Source organism: Macaca fascicularis, chromosome 11 (assembly GCF_037993035.2).
Source record: "Macaca fascicularis isolate 582-1 chromosome 11, T2T-MFA8v1.1".
NCBI classification, from domain to species: Eukaryota; Metazoa; Chordata; class Mammalia; order Primates; family Cercopithecidae; genus Macaca; species Macaca fascicularis.
The window spans coordinates 60,911,708-60,927,429 of record NC_088385.1 but is presented as its reverse complement, the minus strand read 5'-3'; the positions used below and the strand labels follow the sequence as shown (position 1 = coordinate 60,927,429).

At 48.3% G+C, this 15,722-nt stretch overlaps 1 protein-coding gene and 1 long non-coding RNA gene across 7 annotated transcripts in view; one reads left to right on the top strand and one right to left on the bottom strand.

Moving 5' to 3' along the window:
• The window catches only part of HOXC10 (homeobox C10), a 184,217-nt gene that overhangs the window by 81,015 nt on the left and 87,480 nt on the right, over positions 1-15,722 (bottom strand). The window lies entirely within an intron of this gene.
• LOC102137355 (uncharacterized) lies at positions 6,662-10,553 on the top strand. 2 transcript variants are annotated; one of them, XR_012420319.1, is made up of 3 exons: positions 6,662-6,825; positions 8,205-8,319; positions 9,063-10,553. It is a non-coding gene; the product is annotated as an uncharacterized lncRNA (long non-coding RNA). The 2 variants fall into 2 exon arrangements; XR_006690497.3 differs by having other exon boundaries at positions 8,066-8,319.

The following is a 15,722-nucleotide window of genomic DNA, read 5'->3' as shown; positions in this document are numbered from 1 at the left end:
GGATAATAAGATATTCCCTTCAAAGAATTATGTTGATTAATTGAGCTAAGGCATTCACCATACTCACAGTAAGCATTCAGCAGTTTAGGTGCCCTACACACTGGGACAGGGTTGAGGAAGGGAAGGGGTACAATCCAATGGGCTATTAATTATTCATTGTTACTGTTGATAATAATAGTTATCATGCATTGAGAACCAACTGAGCATAGGCCACCCTACAAGGTAAAAAATATGTCTGTTTTACAGATGAAGAAACTGAGTTTCACATAAATTAGGTAAATTACCTAAAGCCATCCAGTTAATAAGTGACAGAACAGAGCTTGTGTTCAAACACTGGGCCCCTGACTCCAAAGCCTGCGGCTCCCAGCAGCCCCAGGGTCACCAAAAACTGGCCTCTCCTGGGGGAGGTCAGAGCTGAGGCCAACAAGCCCAAGTCACACCCTTTACCACCTGGGACCTGATTTTCTCCAGGTGAGCAATGTTTTCTTAAAAGAACAGGAAGACAGTAAATAATTAACCAAGACAGTTTCTCCCTCCCTGAAGCCAAGGTAGAAGAACCTCCCCCCTACAGCCAACCCCCACTCTCCTCGCTCCTCTTTCCTCTGTGCTCAAGTTTGTGGCCATTAAATAGAAGAGGAGAAAGTTTGAACCAGGCATGAAATATTTATCAGTTAATTACAATATGCAGATTCTGTTCCTAGGGGTGATTTATCTGTTTGGAAATATAGGAAAAGATCCTGGAAACTTGTATCCTAATTGCTTGGCCTATTATTGTAGCAACCAGGTAGAAACTCTATTTGCTATGTAGCTACAAATTTTCCCACTACTGGAGGTATCTGCCTCTGCTTCTATCACTGGTGGTCTGGGGACCATATGCTTTTCTGATAAGAGATGAGCCTCTTAGAGGTCAATTTGTCGATTCCTCTGTCTCCTCTTGGGGTGGCCCCTTTCTAAATTCTAATAGCTATAGGAAATGAAAAGGGTGAGAGTCTCTGAAATTCTGGGATCTCAAAAGAAGCTAATTCTAAGTGAAAACCTCCCTGACTGAAGCAGTGCCACTGGTGAGGGGATGTCCCAGTTTGAGAAGCAGCTCTCAGCTGAGTATCCCTCCCCTCCCTTGCTCTGGCAGAAGTGTCAGCCCTCCCCTTACCTCTTGTATCATTTCCTAGGGTCTGCATCTCAACCTCTGGCTACACATTAGCAACCTGCGGAGTTTTAAAAATCCAGATGCCCAGGCCCTACTACAGGTCAACCAAATTGGAATCTCTGGAGGTGGGACCCAGGCATCAGTATTTTTAAAAACTTGTGGCTGGGCATGGTGCCTCACACCTGTAATCCCAGCACGTTGGGAGGCCGAGGCGGGCGGATCACCTGAGGTCAGGAGTTCGAAACCAGCCTGGCCAACATGGTGAAACCCTGTCTCTATTAAAAATACAAAAATGAGCCAGGTATGGTGGCAGGCACCTGCAATCCCAGCTACTTGGGAGGCTGCGGCAGGGATAATTGCTTGAACCCAGGAGGCAGAGGTTGCAGTGAGCCGAGATGTGCCACTGCACTCCAGTCTGGGCAATAGAGCAAGACGCCATCTCAAAAACAAAATCAAACAATCAAAAAAACTCACCGGGGGTTCCAATGTGCAGCGAAAGTTGGTACCCTCTAGAGCTAATAGAAGAGTATCACTGCCCGGTAAATGGGCCCTGCTTATCTGCAAGACCATGTTATTTTTATCCCTCCCTCTCTGGTGCTGGAGGAGGCAATTCCTTCACTTATATTGGAATCTGAAGAACATCTCTTTCTTTCTTCACAAGAAGCTTGTAACACAATAACTACCATTTATCAAGCCCCTGCTGAATGCTTGGATCTATGCAAATAAAATTTAATCTGATCTACAGAACAACTCTATAAGGTCAGTGGGTATGTCTATTTTATGGATGGCTCAGAGACGTTAAGTAATTTGCCCAAGTTTGTACAACTAGCAAGTGTCAGATCAGGGACTTGAATCACAAACCCATGCTTTTAACCACTGTGGTACACCACCTCTCAGTTTCTCAAGGCCAGAAGGGAAGGGCTTCAGGTCCACCATCTGAAGTGCTTACTGAATGTCTTGGGGAGGGAAAGAAGAGAGAAGCTAGGAGAAGTATAGGGAAGCAGGCAGGGGTTACACATGCATAGGCCATGGAGGGCAGAATGGCGGCTGGGAAAGACTGAAGAGAGTCTGTGGGGCTAAAAGGAGGTACCCGAAAGAGGGTGTGGTAAGCTGACACGTGCATGGGAAGGGGGCAGTGGCTATGGAGACAGCTGGGGAGTGGGCGCCAGCAGTTGGAACATCCAGAACAGTGAGTAGTACCCATCATGGACTGGGTGGTTGGGGAGTGGGAGGGACCTCGTGTCAGAGGAGGGGTCTTTGTGAGCGTGCAGCAGTGAGGAATGCTCCCACATGAATACTAAGGGCAAGAAGAAGAGAAAGGGCCAGAGGGGGCTGGGTGATGTTTAGCTGCTGGGGTGATTAATGGGGGTGAACGGAGGGTGAAACTCAAACCCTTCAACAAAGATGGCGGGGAATGGTTGTCCAAGAACAACAGTGCACTGTTTCATGGAGAAAGCCAATGTCCAGGGGAGGGGTGGCTGAGGAGGACACCAGGCGCAGTTGCTCCTTCCCTTTTTTCCCAAGTTCTCTTTATTTACCATCAAACAGTAGAGTAAACTATATTAGCCAGTTCCAGGGGACCCTCTGGATGGACTTCTTACCTGCCTCCTGGCTTGGGAGAGACCAAGGAATGTTGGTGTGGCTTGGGGAAAGAGTGAGCGAGGTCTGGGCTGAAAGCTGAGATGACTCCATGGACCACCCCCTGGTGGGGCACAAAATGGTGATGTGCTGACAGAGTCACTGGCTCCCTCTGGACCAGACAGGCACTGAGAGACACATGGGGGTTGGGACTTCAGGTGTCCTGTAGAAAGTGGTAGTGTTCTTACAGCAGTTTTTAAAGCAGCCCTGGCCTCAGGGAGGGACGCAGGGCTCCTTTTCTGTGAGAGAGAGTTAGGGGAACAAGGAGAGAGGGCTTCCCATGGCCCTGGTTTCAAGGTGTTGACCTGGGTTTGAAGAATGGAGACAAAAGTTGTGAAGTAACAGGTTTAAGCCACTCTCCCCTCATTTCCTACTTCTGTCTCTTTCTCTAGGTACAGCTGTTGGGAGCTGCCTTTCCTGCCCTCAATCTCCCTGCCTGTAGTTTCAGAGGGAAGAAGAGGGAAAAAAAAGGATGAAGAGAATTGTTTCAGTGCTGGGGGAGGTGAGCTTATAGCAGGGATTTAGATGGGAATTACCTCATGGGAAAGGAGCAATTTTCTTCCTCTCCAGGCCTCTCACAGATGTGAAACAACTGGCAGATCCCACTTTCCCACCCCTAACCATCCGAGGGGATGATGTGTCTTGAAACCTGTGCCTCTCAATTGAGAGGCTGGTGGGGGAAAGAGAGGTCAGGAAAACGGGCCAGATGAGTGTTCCGGGGTCCCCAGAGAGTTGAGGGAGGCTAGCATCTCCTTAGGGTAAGGAAGGTAAAATGCCCATTCCTGATCCCAGATTGCTTAGCTACTGTGCCTGGGAGTCCTCCCATCTGGCCTTAATTCCTGTCTCCACACGCAGCTTGGCCAAGTTTCTTCCCCTACTGGAGTCTCACTCCTAATCTCCTACTCTCTCTCTCCAGGAACCTACAAAGCACTTTGAAATCTGAAATTAGCGGGAGGTGGCTGTATTGCACAAATACTCTGAGGTGCAACATGACTTGACTGGTAATGAGGCAACCATCCCACATAGGGCAGAGTTCAAGGACTGCCTTCAAGAGGGGCTGGCCTCAGTTTGCCTGTTACAGAAGCCACGGGCTAACAGAGGCTGCCCTCTGCCTCACAAAGAATGAGATAAATGGGTGCACTGGAAAGCAATGGTCACAATCAAGTCTTAATGATGAATTAATAATTCATAATTACTCCAGACTTGCAGATAAGCACAAGCCCACTGGAATTATTTCCCAGGGAGGAACACAGAAAGGGTGGGAAGGTGACTTCAGTACAGACATTACTTCCAGAGGCTGTTAAGTTCGTTCCTCTGCTTGCCAACCAGAACCTGGAAGAGATTCATTAGCTTCCTTGGCTAATTCCTCCTAACAGTTACCACTCCCTGAGCTTCTAAACTGTGCCATATTGCCCCTCTGTTCTTCCTAAGGCCAGAGGACCATTCCTGCCAAAGTGACCTCAGAGCCTGGACTCTGGATTTCTGGGGTCTCTCTGTTCTCTGCTCCCCATTCTGCTATTTACATACGAGGTCCCCCGTAGGAGGGCCTGGTGCTAGGTGTCCTGGCAAGATGTGGACATCTTTCTGGCTCTTCTCCCTCTCTTATCTAAGTCCTCACATTGTGGGAAAACACCTCCCTAACTCTATGTGGAAAGAGAAGCACAGAGTGCCCCTTCTAGCGTGGATGCCTTTGGTTCCCAGATCTGGATTTGAGGGGCTGGCTCTATCTCTTAGGAAAATATTTACCTAGCATCGATAATGGTAATGGGGCCTATTTAGGGCTAGGGAGGCACACCCAACTCCACACCCAGCTCTCTGCTGTTCCCCTTCCCAGTGCACACAATCCCAAATTCCCACTCCAGAAAAATTTTAAAACACGTATCTTAAAAAAAAAAAAACCTCAAAGAGCCAAGCAGACCCTCAGCTTCAAGGTATCTCCTCTCTCTCTCTCTCTCTATCTCTCTCTGAATCTACAAAGGAGTGAGTTTTGTTTCTCCAAGTACTCAGAGCCTTAGACCACAAAGGAGCCTTATATCCTGGTCTTTAGGAGATCTTTGACCACCATCTCTGCTGTGGCACGACCTTTTTCAAAATGCTAGAAAGAAGAGAGACTGGCTCTTGGACCAAGGGGATTTGGGATTAGAAAGGACTTCCAGTTCTACAGATTTCCTTCCCATTAGCCTCTTCATGTGCATCAAATGTAAATGGCAGGCTAAACCTACAGAATGAAGAGAGTTGAAAGACTGGGGCCTAAAAATACCCTTGTCCAAATCTGTGGGTGCAGGAGCACATTGAAAAGCAGTTACCCAGCCTGGCGGTGTGGCACATGCCTGCAGTCTCACATACTTAGGAGGTTAAGGTGGAAGGACTACTTGAGCCCAGGAGTTTGAGGCTTCAGTGAACCATGATGGTGCCACGACACTCCGGCCTGGGCAACAGAACTGGACCCCATTTCCAAAAAAAAAAAAAAAAAGTGGTTACCCAGGTAAGGTGGATGATCAACCAAGTATATCCAGTGAGAAGCACACAAACCTCACCTTTTACCCAAACTCTCTCCCTTTCCTGGCCCATTTCCGGTTTCTAGAGGAGGATCAGTTACGGGGTGTGACCCAAGTTACCCAGATAATTAACTGTGAAAGGACGAGTTTTGTTTTTTTCCCACTCCTTTGGCCTCTAAATATGAGAGATCTTTACATCTCTTCTCTAGCTCCCTCCTAGTCTCTACCCTCTCCCCAACACGCACTCAAATCCCAGCAACAAAAAATCCTAAATATAGGAAGACAAACCTTCCTGACCTACCATTTTGGCCCACCTGCAACCCCTGTCCCCCGCACCCCCCCCAATTTTTTTTCTGTCCTGAGCGTCTGCTCTTCGCTTCAAAAAAAAAAAAAAAAAAAAGAAGAAGAAGGAATTTTCAATAGTCCCACTTGTCAAGCGAAGACCATCTTTTAACCTTCAACAGCAGCGAAAGCCGTGTGAACTCTCGGTGAACCAAGATTGAAGTCATAAATCACGCGTACAAAGGCGGCTGCGGAGGCTGGCGCGGGCTGCTGCACCTTTAACGCTTTCTGGGGCTGACAGGCGGCGGCCCAGCTAAAGTTCACAGCGCCCGGGGAGGGCCTGCCTCCGCCTCCCCTCCCGCCCCCGCCTCCCCTCCCCCAGCCCGGCCCCGGCCCCCGGTCCCGGACCGGCCCGCCGCGCGGCCGCCTGAGCTGCGAGCTGAGGAGGCCCCTTGGCTGTTCCCGCAAAGGGCGGGGGGCGCATTTTCTCTCCTGCCAGCCCGCTCCATCCTGGTCGTTTATTCCCGGCCTCCCCTCACCCCCAACCCCCACAGCCTGCATTTCCCTATGTAAATAGGCAAATAGATCTACACGGACACAATAATTTAGCTTGTTTGGTCTTTGGCATTTTCTACAAGACCCCAAGAGATGGACTTTCCTCTCCCCTTCCTCCTTTTAGAACTGGCATCCTTCATCTCTGTCTATGCAGGCCCAATTATACAGATCCTCGGGGCTCCAATAGGGTCTGAGTCATTGGAACCAGGAACACCTGGCTGAAACATTCCACATAATTAGATTTTCTTTACCTTTTCTTTCTTTCTTTTTTTTTTTTTTTTTTTTTAATAAGAGGTCTAAAATTAGCCTTTTCGACTGGGGCGGAGTAGCTGGGGTGGGGGAAAGGAACACCTTCATGCAACTTCCAGCTTTCAGTCCCTTGGAAAGATCTCCAAGTTCCCCCGAGCCGCCGGGACTTCCTTTCCTCGATCTCTCGGCCGCCTCCTCCTCCTTCTCCGATCTTGTGTGTTTTTTTTTTTCCCCCTCCCCTCACTGTCTTCTCTGCGGTTTAATTAAAGTTCAGCGACTCCACTTGCCTCTCCTCTCATTTCTTTCGGAAAGCGGAAACCAGACGACCCAGCGGCCACGGGCCGAGCCGCCCCAACTCAACCCCAGCAGGACGCTGGAGGGGCCTCCCTCGCCTGCCTCCCTTCGCCGGCGCTGGCCTCCCGCACCCGGGTCTGCAGTCCCTCCGCCATCTCGCAGGTGTGCAGCCGCTAGGCCTAGGGGGCCCGAATGACTGGGGCTAGATAGGAATGCCTTCATGTTTCCCAAGACCCCCGGGCTTGCTCCACAAAGTTTGGAGGGTGGGTACACCCCGATCCAGGCAAGTTGCTCCCCCAAACCCATGACTGACTAATCTGATATGACAAAAGCCCATGATGGATTTGGTATATGTTAATTCACAATGCCCTTTCCTCCAGAATTTAACTATAAGTTAATACACACCGGAAACCACGGGCAAACACGCTCCTTAATGGGCTTAGGTATTAGCGAGTCCTAACGATGCATACAAATGTGCTCTGCGCTCTGTAGGCCCCTCAAGATTTATGGGCCTTGAGCTCTCTGAAGCTGTAAACAAGGAGGAAAAAAAAAAAAAAAAGAGAAAGCGAAAGCGACTGGGGGGAAGAGACAGAGGCCTGACTCGCCCCTCCAGGTTGTGGGAGAGAAGGGATTCTTTACGTATTTTCCTTTCCTTGCAAGCTCGGTGCGTGTGGGTTTTGGCGTTGGTCTGGGGGTGGTGTTCTGCCTGAATACTGGCGTGCGTGGGCAGTGTGTTGTTTGCGTGCTGGGGTAGGATGCCTGCCTCTTTGGATTGCTGTGCAGGGGCCTGAACACAGCAGGCATTTGTGAGCATATATGTGTGAGTGTGTGTACTGCGTTTGTGTGTGTGTGTGTGTGTGTGTGAGAGAGAGAGAGAGAGAGACAGAGAGAGAGAGAGAGAGGCAGGCTTCCCCCTGGGCCAGGCTGCTGTCCCCTGAACGTGGTGAACAAATCTCTAACAACAATCATAATAACAATAAATAATGAATAATAATAATAAAACAGTAGTTAACAGTCCCTCCATAACAGGATAACAATAAAATGCAAGAGGAAATATTTTGAGGTGGAGACAGGAAGGAGTCAGGATCACAGCATCTGAGGTGGAGATAGGAAAAGAAGGGAGGAAGAAAGCTTCTCAATATGCCCTTGGGGGGCTGGGGTTGGGAACCCCTTTCCCAGACAAGGGATAGAAGAGGGGAAGGAGAGCCAGGAGACCACTCTTTATTGCTTTTTTTCTCAGGCTTCTGCTTTGTGCGATCAGGGAAGGGATCCCACATATGGGGATGGTTAATGGCTTTTGGGACTCTCTAGGAGCCCCTGTTTTAAGGAGGAGGCCAAATGTGCAGGGTCAGGCCAAGGGGCAGAGATGAATGAGGCGATGACCACAGCCTTGATCCGGCAGGAGCGCAGAGATGCCCGGGAGAACGGGCCCCGGACGGAAGCAGAAAAACACTTATGGCCGCCGGGGAGTGGGGAGAGCCAGGCTAGGGCTCCGGCAGGCCCAGGTCCCTTTCTAGGCTCTTTATTTAAAAATGTAAAAGGAGGAGTTGAGGCGCCTTGAATTTTCCTTCGCGAGCTTGGAGACTAGCCGATTTTTCATGAAGGAAGCAAAGACTTCGGTCCCGGATCCTGCAACATCCACCTCATTCTCTCCAGGTACAGTTTTCCGGTCATTTAATTAGTTTGTTTACTTGGGGGAGATGGCAGTCACAGGCGTAGAGATAGTAAGTTTGCTAGAGAGGGAGCCGCCCCACAGTTTCGGGTCTAACGAAATCCCTCCTTTCAAAACAATTGCACCCCCAATAAAAATAAAATTAAAGAGGAATATAGAAACACAAATTAGCCAACTTTTTTAAAAGAGAAAAAAGAAAAGAAAATCATCGTAACAAGTGAGCGTGAGAACTTCTAAAAGATTTGTCACAAACCCTTTCAGAGATCTGGATTCTTTTTCAGTAGCCGGTGACCCATTTGGTCTGAAAAGAGAAATACACTATCCACTGAGTCACTTATTTAAAGCTAGCCCTGGTGCTGAAAGACCTGGGTGCCTTCGCATTTGAGAACAACAACGGGTGGAGGACGCTGCGATATCTAATCGGACAAAACAGCAATAAAATAAGACGGGCGGAAGCGCTGAGCGCAGGGCTAGGGCCCAGGTTTTGTGTTCCAGGCCGCCGGCAAGGCACCGGCCCCGGGCGATGGGGCGCCGGGCGGTCAGGCACGGGCTGGCGACTCCGCTCGGCCTCCGCAGCCCGACCTGCAGCCCCTTTCCCCAAGCCTCTGCGCCTGGTGGGCTCTCTCCGCTCCGACGCCAGCTCGGGGCTTCCCTGTTGAGAGTGTTTTAGGCCGGAGAAGGGCCAAACGACTCAAGCCAGACTCTGCTTTTTCATTTTCTCCCTTAGGCCTCTCCACTTGCCCGAGCTCTCAGCCACCAGGAGACTGACGGAAGGGGCTTCTGGGCTGCGTTGGGAGCGGGCACTGTCCCCCACCCACTCCTGTTCTGTTTCCCAAAGCCCAGCGACCTCCGACTCTCCTTGGGGGGAAAATACCAGTACCCAGATACCTCTGCACCCTGTTATATGACTCGGCTTGCTTCAGGAATATCTTACAAAGAAGAAGAAGAAGAAAGAACGGCTTGGAGTCATGTTTACATCTAGTTCTACTGATCCGTTCACATCTGGAGAGTTTATTTATAACTCCCTCTATAACTCTCTGTTTGGAGGCACTGGTGGCTCTATTGACAGACTGATGTCTAGGAAATATTGCTCTATGTCTAACCGTACCTAAATGTGCTGTGGTTGTATTTACAGATTTATGTTTGAGGGAAATATAATTATTTCCATTGTATTTGTGCATATACAGTAGTTATAAGAGCAGATTTATATATGGGAAAATATACGACTCTCTTACAGCCATCCGGCTTTATGTACATTTGATATCCTGACAGATTTATATCTCTGAACAGCTATATAGATAAAAATGTATATTGTTAGAATTATGTATCAGGAGATATATACTTATTGATTGTGAAATAGAGTAGTTAGAGCATTCACTTAGAGCCATATATGGCTATGGAGACGTTTCTATATTATTATCGCTATATATAGGCATATCTGTTTATAACTACATAGTTATAAAAATAGACATAAATAATTATAGTCCTATATGTGCATGCTGCAACCTCTCTCTAGAGTTATAGACACTTTCAAATATAACTCTATAGAGAGATCTGTATGTATATAAGGTGTAATTATCTTGTGATGTGTGTGCGTTAGGACTTAGGCCCGTCTATCTCAGAACAGACATATTTATATGTAGGAGCTGGGAAAGACTTGTTCACAGATATCTGCAGAGGGCCAACTGGAAACGCTGTATCTGCCCTCTAGGAAACCAGCTAGCAGAGTTGTGTACTTATGGAGGGATGGAGTTACAAAAGGGTAAATAGAGCTCAGGGAGCCTCAAGGAGGGAGGTGAATGGAGGGTGGGTGGGCTCCGTTTGAACAGATAGCGGGAGGAAAGGGGTAAACACCAGTACCCACCAGAAGGTGAGAACCGGTTTTGTGAGGGGCTGGCGCAGAAGGTGGACAAGGAGCTTGTAAAACGGGAAGCAGCGAACAGTCCTGCCATCTCACCCTGAGACACTCCACCGAGGAAGCAGCCTTCGGTTTGGCTTTTAGTGCACTGAAAGATAGGGACTGTCGTGTCCCTCCTGCAATCCTAGCGCGTTTCTGTTGAACCCTAATTTTTAGATCTCAAAGAGTGGGCTTCAGAGATAAAGAGATTTAGGCAGGGACAGGGCGGGGAGCGTGGGGTGTACTTTCACTTTCTGATAAGTGAGGTAATCCAGGAAAGTGAGTTAATTTGGCCAAAATAAAGCTTGTTTTTATCTGGGCCTCCTGTGCCCTGGCGGGGATGTAGGATGGGACCAGAACCTGGTGGACTGAGGTGTGAATTTGCAAGAATTGGACCTGCTCTGATGGGGGCTTGGGGAGATTGTGCTCACCACCCGCCCTCCTTCTCTGAAGCCTGAGTGGCCTAATTCCCTCTGGGCACAGAGGGACTCCTTCAGCTCCCTAACAGTGCTGCCCTGGGTCTTTTCAGGGAGAATTTGACTTAAGGAGCAGAGAACATGGACTTACCCCACTAGATTTCACTTCTCCCACTCACAGCTACACCACTCTTACGTCAGTCTCCTTCCAGGCGCCACTGGGCCAGGGCTCCACAGTTCTTCCCCTGCTACTAACCAACCCAGTGGGGAAATACCTCCCACCACTGCCAGTTTTTTTTTTTTTTTTTAAACCAGGGAGTTACGGATAACTTCATTGAATGTGTGAAGGAGTTGTCCTGAACGCAGGCTTAGTGGCCAACCTGGCCTCCAGGATCTCTAGGATGCTAGGAAGGGAGTGTAGACCCTTGGACCAGGCTAACCACCGTGTGCCACCCTCCACACACCCCTGCCCACAGGACTAGGAATTCCTGCAGTGCAGGGACTCTGTCTGCTGCCTGGCACAGAATGGTTGCCCAAACATACTTGTTGAGGTAAATGGAACGGTAGTCAATACAAAAACTCACCCTCACTCTGCACACCACCATAGCCACTGCTGGCTAGCAGGCACCCTAGCCAGGCTGGGAGATAACATGGCAGCTTGTAGCAGCTTGGGTTTTGACCAGGTCAGTGGTTAGTAGGGTGGGAGAGCATCCTGAGCCTAGGATGGGGCAGGGACTGGAGCAAGGCACCTGAAGTCCGGAAATTTGGTGGTAAGCCAAGGCAGACCCACCTCCCCAGTGCACTTGTGCTTTCTATCTCCAGTCTCCTGGCTCACTGGACCCCCAAATTATGAAAACTAAACCAGAGCTGAGACCTGGGCTAGGAAGGAATTGCCTGTCAACCCGAGGGGTGCAAAGAGGAACCACCACTGGCTCCGCTGAGAAATCCACAAATAAAACAAAAATAAATCAGGGCGAGACCGACAATCTGGCTGAAGGAAAGCTTTCTCTCTATGCCTCAGCCCTGCTCCAGGGCTGCCAAACAGATCAGGCTTAAATTTTTAATTTAATAGTTAAAAAATTTTAACAATTTAACTATAGAAAGAATTTTCTATAGTTAAATTGAATTTTCTGATCCAGTAATGCCCCAATCAGATTGTTTCATTTTTATTATTATTATTATCATCAGTGTCCCCTTTTTGGTCCCCTATAAAATGGTCCCTTTCGGGAGTTTGGAGCCAGGCCAGGCACTGTCGGTGCATGGGATGAGATAGGCAGGTTTGGAGCTCCTCTGTCTAGTGAGGATCCCGGTCTGCGGAGAAGGGTTGGCCTCCCCGTCTCCCGTCAAGGCTTAAAGCAAGAAGGACCCTCCCAAATTTGGTTCCTTTTCCCGTAACAATCCTTAGAGGCAATCCACCCTGTGACTAGGTGACTAGGTGAAGGACTGAGGTCCAGAAAGGAGCTCATTTCCTAGTCTGCAGCCTTTGGCATTTTCCCTCTCAGACAACTAGCCCTCTCCTTCCCCATGAATACCTGTGGCTTACTGGGATGGTTGTTGCTTTCCCTAAAGAAATGCAGGGAGGGAGAACTGAGGGTCCAACATTTACATATATTTGCCTAAGAAGGGCTCAGGGCAGGTGCCTGGGCTCTGGCTAGAAGTAGGGAGGTGGGGGTGGAGGGGTTGCTGACAGTTGCTGTAAACAGCAGATTACAATAGTGGCCAGTGTCTATTGGTTTGTCCTCAGCCAAAAGTCAGGAAACCAATAGACACTGGCCACTATTATTAAGCCCAAAGAGTCCTGGGTCCCTTTTACCTGGGCTGGAATGACTCTTAGCTGTTTCTGGGTCTCAGACCCCTTTGAGAAGCTGACAAAAGCAATTGCCTCGCTTCCTAGCAAAATTCTGGAAATGCCCTTGACAGTTGCAGGAGTCCTAGAAGCCTATGATCTCTAGACTGAGTATCCCTGATTTGTATATTTCCCCTTCATTTCTGTGACCCACCCCCTCCCTAACTGCCTGCCTCAGGTTTTGCCCTCCCTGAGTTCTCTTGCTTGGAAATCAGTAAGTTATTCCCGAAGTATAACCCCCACGATTCTCGGCAAGGTTCTTTTTCTTCTTTTCTTTGCTAGAGCAGGTACCTGGCAGAGGCCTTGTGTGCTTATGTTGAGCTCCCGTTTGGTTCTCCTTCTGCAGAAACCAGGAGAGTGGCTGTTAACTGAAGCCTAGTCTATATTGCCCAATTACTCCTGGGGACTGATTCCTGGGAAGGCGGAGGCTGGGAGTTATTGACAGCTGCGAGGCCTGGCAGTAAGGGGGTCAATTCCCATCTTTAGTGGAAATTCGAGCAGGAAGCAAGTTACAATTGCTATTATAGTCATAATAATAACAATAATAATTTATTTAGCATATCATTAGATGTGTATTTACTGTCTTCCCTTTGCTTTTTTACAAGTGTCTCCCAAGGAATTCTCACAACACCCAGGGGAAACAATAATAAGCTAATTACCGCCCTTCAGTTCCTTCTCCTCCTCCCATCCACAAAGCCCCCTCTCAGAGATGGAGCCCCTTCCTATGTTTTACACCTGCTTAACACATTCTCCCCCATTCCCAATTCTCCTCTCTCATTCCCAGTTCTTCCAACCTTCCTAAGGAAGTTTCCTCATAATTCAGAGGAGGAAAGTTTGGGGAGGGGAGTAGTTGAGGTCCTACAACTTGGTTGTAGTTGTTGTAAGTATTAATATTATTTCCCTGATATAATTTAGGGTAATGTAGGAGGAACCAAGTTCTCACTTCTTGGGCTGCTCTTTTTGCGGCAGAAACTGCCTACACAGGGTTTAGGTGCAGACCGGATTAGAGAGAGGATGTGTGCTGCCATGATGCCAAAACATCTGAGTTGAAAAACGTTGGTAGGAAAGCAGCCAGTCCTGCAGATGTAACACCCACTCTGGTGGCCTTCAGACTGTTCCGGTCAGATTGCAGAAATGCCAGTTCTCGCATATCTTACTGGCCTCTTTTGGCAATGGAAAGGAAGGAAGGAAAGGAGGGAGCGAGGGAAGAATACATGTGTGTGTGAGTCTGTACACACATACATACATATTCAATATTCACACACACATTTTTCCATAGTAAATAACCATGACAATAGTTATACTTTTTCAAATATTCATTTCTTTGCACTTTCAAATATATTTTTTTATCTCCTAAGAGATTACAATTAAAACACAAACCAGGCCAGGTACGGTGGCTCACGCCTATAATCCCAGCACTTTGGGAGGCCGAGGCAGGTGGATCATGAGGTCAAGAGTTTGAGACCAGCCTGGCCAAGATGGTGAAACCCTGTCTCTACTAAAAATACAAAAATTAGCTGGGCGTGGTGGTGGGTGCCTGTAATCCCAGCTATTTGGGAGGCTGAGGTAGGAGAATTGCTTGAACCTGGGAGGTGGAGGTTGCAGTGAGCCGAGGTCGCACCACTGCACTCTAGCCTAGGCGACAGAGCAAGACTCCATCTCAAAAACAAAACAAAACAAAAAACAAAACACAAACCAGTCATGTGTGTTTGGATGATGGATTCTGGGTGGACTTTTGGACCAACTAAAAGACCCTCTAGAGTCCCAGTGATCTGCAGAGCACACTCTTAGTTACTCATTTCCTTGACCCCAACCCAGAGTGGAGACCTTTAGCTCCTGTCATGATAGTGTTGGTCAGAGACAGAGCTGCTTGGTCTCAGTCACTGAGATCCTGGATGTTGCTGCTCAGACTACCCGGACACTAGTATCGCCTCTCTACCTCTTGCCCAAGTACATCATTGCTCTTGGGAGGAAGCAAGTCTGCGCTGGAAGGTACAAGAGCCAGGTAGAGTCAATATAAAAGTGAACTGAAAGTTAGAACTGACTCCATGTCTCAGCTCCCTAAATCACAGATGGCCCAACTGACATTCTTAGTAGGTCCCATGCCCATTTGGTGTCTTTCTGCTGCCCGTACATTCTACTGTAGGAAGATGCTTGTGCTCTGGCCCTTTAAGTACCCCAGTCCTATCAAAACTTACTTGTCCTGAGTTCCAGACCATTCTTCTTTATTGAAGAAGCAGCTAGATTTCAGGTTAGGAAACTTTCACCAATGTGTTGACATGCACATTCTCCCAGGTAACTGTGTGTTTTTGGTAGGGGTCTTCAGAAGCCTTTGCCCAGATGGAGGGAAATATCTATAATAATGGAATTTTAGACCCATATAGCAGGTGGCATAATACAAATTTGGGTGAGGGTGGCTTATGATTTTTCTTAAATACTGTCATGAAGTCAGCCACCCATCGTGTCTGTGGGTAAGGCCAACCTTGGCCCAAACCTAAAATTTTCAGGCTGCGTGGAGGGGTACAGGACTCTTTCTGCTTCTTTTATTGGCAGATCCTGAAAGACTAAGTTGGGAAGAAACAAGATTCACCCAGGTAAGAAAAAGATTATGCGCCAGGTGCGGTGGCTCACACCTGTAATCACAGCACTCTGGGAGGCCGAGGCGGGCAGATCACAAAGTGAGGATATGAGACCATCCTGGCTGACACCGTGAAACCCTGTCTCTACTAAAAATACAAAAAATTCACCGGGCGTGGTGGCAGGTGCCTGTAGTCCCAGGTACTTGGGAGGCTGAGGCAGGAGAATGGTGTGAACCTGGAAGGCGGAGCTTGCAGTGAGCCAAGATTGTGCCACTGCACTCCAGCCTGGGTGACAGAGCAAGACTCCATCTCAAAAAAAAAAAAAGAAAAAGAAAGAAAAAAAGAAAAAGATTATTCATGAATTTATCAAGGTCTGGACCTCTGATTTGCTCTGACCATGGTGACCATTCATCCCATGGCTTAGTGCCAATTCATGAATGGTGTCCTGAAGCTCCCTCGGTACTCATAACTATAATAGTTTCCATTTGTAGAAGATTACTACATGCCAGTTGCTTTATACTGAATTTGATGAGGAAATCTATTCTCAGAAATGTTAAGTCACCTGCCCAAGGTCACATAACTAGATTTGAACCCTGGCTATGTGTTTCCCTATCTGCTAGGTTTCAAATAATACTTTCAAATCATGCCT